The following is an 8868-nucleotide window of genomic DNA, read 5'->3' on the forward strand; positions in this document are numbered from 1 at the left end:
ATCCCTTTGTGAGGTCACTACATGTTATGAGGTCATGGTCTTTACCCCCACTGTCACTGTATCTTTCTCCCTTCAACCCATCATTCCATCACTGTGTGCCATCGCTTCAGCACCATGTGATGATGTCACAAACACCTCACTACCTGACTCTGACGCTGGCTTGAGGTGCCAGCTCATGCCAAGATCCCCATGTCTCCACTGAACACTGAGAAATACACGGCTGGAACCAGTCTGGGACACCTGTAGGACTGTATTATTAAAATGGGTATTAGAATTATAAGACTCTGTTTAGATTTTAGCGAAAGGTGTGAAGGCGTGGAAGGCATAAGATGCACTGTCCTAGGGTTGGGGGTTCCACAACCACTGCTCCCAAGAGAAGGAGGCGGGTGGTGGTGGTCAAGGACTCTCTCCTCAGGGGGACTGAGTCATCTATCTGCCGCCCCGATCGGGAAAACCAAGAAGTCTGCTGCTTGCCAGGAGCTAAGATTCGCGATGTGACGGACAGACTGCCGAGACTCATCAAGCCCTCGGATCGCTACCCCTTCCTGCTTCTCCGCGTGGGCACCAATGATACTGCCAAGAATGACCTTGAGCGGATCACTGCAGACTACGTGGCTCTGAGAAGAAGAATAAAGGAGTTTGAGGTGCAAGTGGTGTTCTCGTCCATCCTCCCCGTGGAAGGAAAAGGCCTGGGTAGAGACCGTCGAATCGTGGAAGTCAACGAATGGCTACGCAGGTGGTGTCGGAGAGAAGCCTTTGGATTCTTTGACCATGGGATGGTGTTCCAAGAAGGAGAAGTGCTAGGCAGAGACAGGCTCCACCTAACGAAGAGAGGGAAGAGCATCTTCGCAAGCAGGCTGGCTAACCTAGTGAGGAGGGCTTTAAACTAGGTTCACCGGGGGAAGGAGACCAAAGCCCTGAGGTAAGTGGGGAAGTGGGATACCAGGAGGAAGCATGAGCAGGAGCGCGTGAGAGGGGAGGGCTCCTGCCTCATACTGAGAAAGAGGGGCGATCAGCGGGTTATCTCATGTGCCTATACACAAATGCACGAAGCCTGGGAAACAAGCAGGGAGAACTGGAAGTCCTGGCAAAGTCAAGGAATTATGATGTGATTGGAATAACAGAGACTTGGTGGGATAACTCACATGACTGGAGTACTATCATGGATGGATATAAGCTGTTCAGGAAGGACAGACAGGGCAGAAAAGGTGGGGGAGTTGCACTATATGTAAGAGAGCAGTATGACTGCTCAGAGCTCAAGTATGAAACTGCAGAAAAACCTGAGAGTCTCTGGATTAAGTTTAGAAGTGTGAGCAACAAGGGTGATGTCGTGGTGGGAGTCTACTATTGACCACCGGACCAGGGGGATGGGGTGGACGAGGCTTTCTTCCGGCAACTCGCAGAAGTTACTAGATCGCACGCCCTGGTCCTCATGTGAGACTTCAATCACCCTGATATCTGCTGGGAGAGCAATACATCAGTGCACAGACAATCCAGGAAGTTTTTGGAAAATGTAGGGGACAGTTTCCTGGTCCAAGTGCTGGTGGAACCAACTAGGGGCAGAGCTCTTCTTGACTTGCTGCTCACAAACCGGGAAGAATTAGTAGGGGAAGCAAAAGTGGATGGGAACCTGGGAGGCAGTGACCATGAGATCGTCGAGTTCAGGATCCTGACACAAGGAAGAAAGGAAAGAAGCAGAATACGGACCCTGGACTTCAAAAAAGCAGACTTTGACTCCCTCAGGGAACTGATGGGCAAGATCCCCTGGGAGAATAACATGAGGGGGAAAGGAGTCCAGGAGAGCTGGCTGTATTTTAAAGAATCCTTATTGAGGTTACAGGGACAAACCATCCCGATGTGTAGAAAGAATAGTAAATATGGCAAAAAGAAAAGGAGTACTTGTGGCACCTTAGAGACTAACCAATTTATTTGAGCATAAGCTTTCATGAGCTACAGCTCACTTCATCGGATGCATACTGTGGAAAATACAGAAGATGTTTATATACATACAAACCATGAAAAAATGGGTGTTTACCACTACAAAAGGTTTTCTCTCCACCTACCCTACTCTCCTGCTGGTAATAGCTTATCTAAAGTGATCACTCTCCTTACAATGTGTATGATAATCAAGGTGGGCCATTTCCAGCACAAATCCAGGGTTTAACAAGAACCATCAGAGGAAGGGGGGGTAGGAAAAACAAGGGGAAATAGGTTACCTTGCATAATGACTTAGCCAACATCCATTTTTTCATGGTTTGTATGTATATAAACATCTTCTGTATTTTCCACAGTATGCATCCGATGAAGTGAGCTGTAGCTCACGAAAGCTTATGCTCAAATAAATTGGTTAGTCTCTAAGGTGCCACAAGTAATCCTTTTCTTTTTGAGAATACAGACTAACACGGCTGTTACTCTGAATCCTGTCATTATGCAAGGCACTGCATTTAGCCGTATGGAGTGGAAATCTATCAACTGCATGAAAAAACTTGTACAGATACAGACAGACATCATCTTCCTTTCCAAATGCAAACAGATGGACATCGTACCAAAAGGACTGAAGGTAAAAAATCCATTACAATCTACATACCACACAGACTATGCTGACAGCTTGTGCCACACGCTCTCAAAGAAACTGCGGAACCACCTGATCAACATCCTCTACAGCAAACAGGGAAAGATAAAGAATGAGCTCTCAAAAATGGATACTCTCATAAAAAACTAACCTTCCACACAAACTTCCTTGTGGCTGGACTTTACTAAAACTAGACAAGCCATTTACAACACACACTTTGCTTCTCTACAAAAGAAAAAGGACACTAAACTTTCTAAACTACTACATGCCACAAGGGGCCACAGCAATGGTTCCCTCAACCCACTCAGCAATATTGTTAACCTATCCAACTATACTCTTAGCCCAGCAGAAGCTGCTGTCCTATCTCGGGGCCTCTCCTTCTGCCCCTCCACCCCCACAAACATGATACAGTTCTGTGGTGACCTAGAATCCTATTTTCGACGTCTCCGACTCAAGGAATATTTCCAACACACCTCTGAACAACATACTAATCCACAGAGACCTCCCTACCAACACTACAAAAAGAAGGATTCTAGGTGGACTCCTCCTGAAGGTCGAGACAGCAGACTGGACTTCTACATAAGTGCTTCCGCCGACGTGCACGGGCTGAAATTGTGGAAAAGCAGCATCACTTGCCCCACAACCTCAGCCGTGCAGAACACAATGCCATCCACAGTCTCAGAAACAACTCTGACATCATAATCAAAAAGGCTGACAAAGGAGGTGCTGTTGTCATCATGAATAAGTCGGAATATGAACAAGAGGCTGCTCGGCAGCTCTCCAACACCACTTTCTACAAGCCATTACCCTCTGATCCCACTGAGAGTTACCAAAAGAAACTACAGCATTTGCTCAAGAAACTCCCTGAAAAAGCACAAGAACAAATCTGCACAGACACACCCCTGGAACCCTGACCTGGGATATTCTATCTACTACCCAAGATCCATAAACCTGGAAATCCTAGGCGCCCCATCATCTCAGGCATTGGCACCCTGACAGCAGGATTGTCTGGCTATGTAGACTCCCTCCTCAGGCCCTATGCTACCAGCACTCCCAGCTACCTTCGAGACACCACTGACTTCCTGAGGAAACTACAATCCATCGGTGATCTTCCTGATAACACCATCCTGGCCACTATGGATGTAGAAGCCCTCTACACCAACATTCCACACAAAGATGGACTACAAGCTGTCAAGAACACTATCCCCGATAATGTCACGGCTAACCTGGTGGCTGAACTTTGTGACTTTGTCCTTACCCATAACTATTTTACATTTGGGGACAATGTATACCTTCAAATCAGCGGCACTGCTATGGGTACCCGCATGGCCCCACGGTATGCCAACATTTTTATGGCTGACTTAGAACAACGCTTCCTCAGCTCTCGTCCCCTAATGCCCCTACTCTACTTGCGCTATATTGATGACATCTTCATCATCTGGACCCATGGAAAAGAAGCCCTTGAGGAATTCCACCATGATTTCAACAATTTCAATCCCACCATCAACCTCAGCCTGGACCAGTCCACACAAGAGATCCACTTCCTGGACACTACGGTGCTAATAAACGATGGTCACATAAACACCACCCTATACCGGAAACCTACTGACCGCTATTCCTACCTACATACCTCCAGCTTTCACCCTGACCACACCACACGATCCATTGTCTACAGCCAAGCTCTGCGATACAACCGCATTTGCTCCAACCCCTCAGACAGAGACAAACACCTACAAGATCTCTATCAAGCATTCTTACAACTACAATACCCACCTGCGGAAGTGAAGAAACAGATTGATAGAGCCAGAAGAGTTCCCAGAAGTCACCTACTACAGGACAGGCCTAACAAAGAAAATAACAGAACGCCACTAGCCGTCACCTTCAGCCCCCAACTAAAACCCCTCCAATGCATTATTAAGGATCTACAACCTATCCTGAAGGATGACCCAACACTCTCACAAATCTTGGGAGACAGGCCAGTCCTTGCCTACAAACAGCCCCCCAACCTGAAGCGAATACTCACCAGCAACCACATACCACACAACAGAACCACTAACTCAGGAACCTATCCTTGCAACAAAGCCCGTTGCCAACTGTGCCCACATATCTTTCAGGGGACACCATCACAGGGCCTAATAACATCAGCCACACTATCAGAGGCTCGTTCACCTGCACATCCACCAATGTGATATATGCCATCATGTGCCAGCAATGCCCCTCTGCCATGTACATTGGTCAAACTGGACAGTCTCTACGTAAAAGAATAAATGGACACAAATCAGATGTCAAGAATTATAACATTCATAAACCAGTCGGAGAACACTTCAATCTCTCTGGTCACGCGATTACAGACATGAAAGTTGCGATATTACAACAGAAAAAATTCAAAACCAGACTCCAGCGAGAGACTGTTGAATTGGAATTCATTTGCAAATTGGATACAATTAACTTAGGCTTGAATAGAGACTGGGAGTGGCTAAGTCATTATGCAAAGCAACCTATTTCCCCTTGTTTTTCCTACCCCCCCCCCTTCCTCTGACGGTTCTTGTTAAACCCTGGATTTGTGCTGGAAATGGCCCACCTTGATTATCATACACATTGTAAGGAGAGTGATCACTTTAGATAAGCTATTACCAGCAGGAGAGTAGGGTAGGTGGAGAGAAAACCTTTTGTAGTGGTAAACACCCATTTTTTCATGGTTTGTATGTATATAAACATCTTCTGTATTTTCCACAGTATGCATCTGATGAAATGAGCTGTAGCTCACAAAAGCTTATGCTCAAATAAATTGGTTAGTCTCTAAGGTGCTACAAGTACTCCTTTTCTTTTTGAGAATACAGACTAACACGGCTGTTACTCTGAATCCAGTAAATATGGCAGGCGACCAGCTTGGCTTAACAGTGAAATCCTTGCTGATCTTAAATACAAAAAAGAAGCTGATGTAAGCAGAGTCAGGATGAGCTCCACCCTGACATCTGGTGGTGAGGTGTGGCAAGTTGTGGAAAAGAACTTCAGGGGCTGATCTCATTTGCATAGGCACACCCACCCCGCCTAGAATGAGGCCATAGCTGCCCAAATGGTCACTTTGGCTGCTGTGGGATTCCCAGTGTCTCTGTTATTGTGGCAGGAAGAATAAATTGTTATTACTCTGATTATGGGAATCAAGGACAGTGGAACTGCACTTGGCCTTTTGTTATGATGGAGGTACTCACCATCAACTAAGTAGCACTCGCTAGGCAAGGGACATGGGTTCCAAAACTCTGTGACTGGAGAGAGGCTGGAGATGGGCATTAGTACTTGGGGGTGGGCCCGTTTATGAGGGCCTCAAACACCAATTGCACCTCTGTTTCTCTTTACTGTGGAATGTCAGAGCTAATTTTGGGTCTATTAAGAGTCTTGCTACAGGTGCTGTGCTGAATTCACTTTGGCCTTATGGTGAACTAGCACTAAGGCTCCCACTACTATGAGCTGAAATCACTGAGCACTGTGTCAAGTAGTGGGGAGCTAGAAGATCTATAGTGCTGTTCGTGGATAGGCTGGTGGAGCGTTCGTGAGATGGCGAGCTGAGCTGTGCAGAGCGGAGCCGTTCGTGAGACAGCGGAGCGGAGCCCTGTGGGGCAGTCAGCTTCAGCTCACGTAAGGTGCCCCTTACCTTCCCCCCTCCCCCCACGGGCACATTTTTAGCCAGACTGGGGAGTAACACTCTGCAGATGAACTTTTGAACTTTGGGGCTGGACTTTTTGGAATTTGGGTGATTTTTTGGATTACTGGACTCAAGAGACGTTTGGGTTGTGGGACTCAAGAACCCGAGGGAAAGAATTTGGCCCAATTTGCTGGGGTGGGTCTTTGCTCATGGTTTGATTAATGAACACTAGTTGTGGTGTTTTCCCAGTTTAATGCTGATGTCGTTTACCTCATGTTGTTAAAGATTCTCTGCTACACCGAGACCCTGTACTTGCGAGAGGGGAAGTATTGCCTCTTTGAGGCACCCAGGGGGTGTGTAGGATTTTCCCAGGTCACTGGGTGGGGGCTCGAGCCAGTTTTGCATTTGCTTTGATGAGAGGGAACCCCTGTGTACTGAACCCAGCCCTTGCTGCTATCAACTTGGCCTGGCAGAAGGGTTACACTTACAAGAAGTTTCAGAGTAACAGCCGTGTTAGTCTGTATTCGCAAAAAGAAAAGGAGTGCTTGTGGCACCTTAGAGACTAACCAATTTATTTGAGCATAAGCTTTTGTGAGCTACAGCTCACTTCATCGGATCCGATGAAGTGAGCTGTAGCTCACGAAAGCTTATGCTCAAATAAATTGGTTAGTCTCTAAGGTGCCACAAGCACTCCTTTTCTACTTACAAGAAGTGGAAGATTGTTCAAATGACTAGGGATGAGTATAAAAATATTGCTCGGGCATGCAGGAGTGAAATCAGGAAGGCCAAATCACACCTAGAGTTGCAGCTAGCAAGAGATGTTAAGAGTAACAAGAAGGGTTTCTTCAGGTATGTTAGCAACAAGAAGAAAGTCAAGGAAAGTGTGGGCCCCTTACTGAATGAGGGAGGCAACCTAGTGACAGAGGATGTGGAAAAAGCTAATGTACTCAATGCTTTTTTTGCCTCTGTCTTCACGAACAAGGTCAGCTCCCAGACTACTGCACTGCGCAGCACAGCATGGGGAGGAGGTGACCAGCCCTCTGTGGAGAAAGAAGTGGTTCAGGACTATTTAGAAAAGCTGGATGTGCACAAGTCCATGGGGCTGGATGCGCTGCATCCGAGAGTGCTAATGGAGTTGGTGGATGTGATTGCAGAGCCATTGGCCATTATCTTTGAAAACTCATGGCAATCGGGGGAAGTCCCAGACGACTGGAAAAAGGCTAATGTAGTGCCCATCTTTAAAAAAGGGAAGGAGGAGGATCCGGGGAACTACAGGCCAGTCAGCCTCACCTCAATCCCTGGAAAAATCATGGAGCAGGTCCTCAAGGAATCAATTCTGAAGCACTTAGAGGAGAGGAAAGTGATCAGGAACAGTCAGCATGGATTCATCAAGGGCAAGTCATGCCTGACTAATCTAATTGCCTTCTATGACAAGATAACTGGTTCTGTGGATGAAGGGAAAGCAGTGGACGTGTTGTTCCTTGACTTTAGCAAAGCTTTTGACACTGTCTCCCACAGTATTCTTACCAGCAAGTTAAAGAAGTATGGGCTGGATGAATGGACTATAAGGTGGATAGAAAGCTGGCTAGATTGTCGGGCTCAACGGGTAGTGATCAATGGCTCCATGTCTAGTTGGCAGCCGGTATCAAGTGGAGTGCCCCAAGGGTCAGTCCTGGGGCCGGTTTTGTTCAATATCTTCATAAATGATCTGGAGGATGGTGTGGATTGCACCCTCAGCAAGTTTGCAGATGACACTAAACTGGGAGGAGAGGTAGATACGCTGGAGGGTAGGGATAGGATACAGAGGGACCTAGACAAATTGGAGGATTGGGTCAAAAGAAATCTGATGAGGTTCAACAAGGACAAGTGCAGAGTCCTGCACTTAGGACGGAAGAATCCAATGCACCGCTACAGACTAGGGACCGAATGGCTCGGCAGCAGTTCTGCAGAAAAGGACCTAGGGGTTACAGTGGACGAGAAGCTGGATATGAGTCAACAGTGTGCCCTTGTTGCCAAGAAGGCCAATGGCATTTTGGGATGTATACGTAGGGGCATTGCCAGCAGATGGAGGGATGTGATCGTTCCCCTCTACTCGACACTGGTGAGGCCTCATCTGGAGTACTGTGTCCAGTTTTGGGCCCCACACTACAAGAAGGATGTGGAAAAATTGGAAAGAGTCCAGCGGAGGGCAACAAAAATGATTAGGGGACTGGAACACATGAGTTATGAGGAGAGGCTGAGGGAACTGGGGATGTTTAGTCTACGGAAGAGAAGAAAGAGGGGGGATTTGATAGCTGCTTTCAACTACCTGAAAGGGGGTTCCAAAGAGGATGGCTCTAGACTGTTCTCAGTGGTAGCAGATGACAGAACAAGGAGTAATGGTCTCAAGTTGCAGTGGGGGAGATTTAGGTTGGATATTAAGGAAAACTTTTTCACTAGGAGGGTGGTGAAACACTGGAATGCGTTACCTAGGGAGGTGGTGGAATCTCCTTCCTTAGAAGTTTTTAAGGTCAGGCTTGACAAAGCCCTGGCTGGGATGATTTAATTGGGGATTGGTCCTGCTTTGAGCAGGGGGTTGGACTAGATGACCTCCTGAGGTCCCTTCTAATCCTGATATTCTATGATTCTATGAAATGCTTGTGAGTGGCTGCAT

The sequence above is a fragment of the Natator depressus genome, chromosome 7 (assembly GCF_965152275.1).
Source record: "Natator depressus isolate rNatDep1 chromosome 7, rNatDep2.hap1, whole genome shotgun sequence".
NCBI lineage: Eukaryota > Metazoa > Chordata > Testudines > Cheloniidae > Natator > Natator depressus.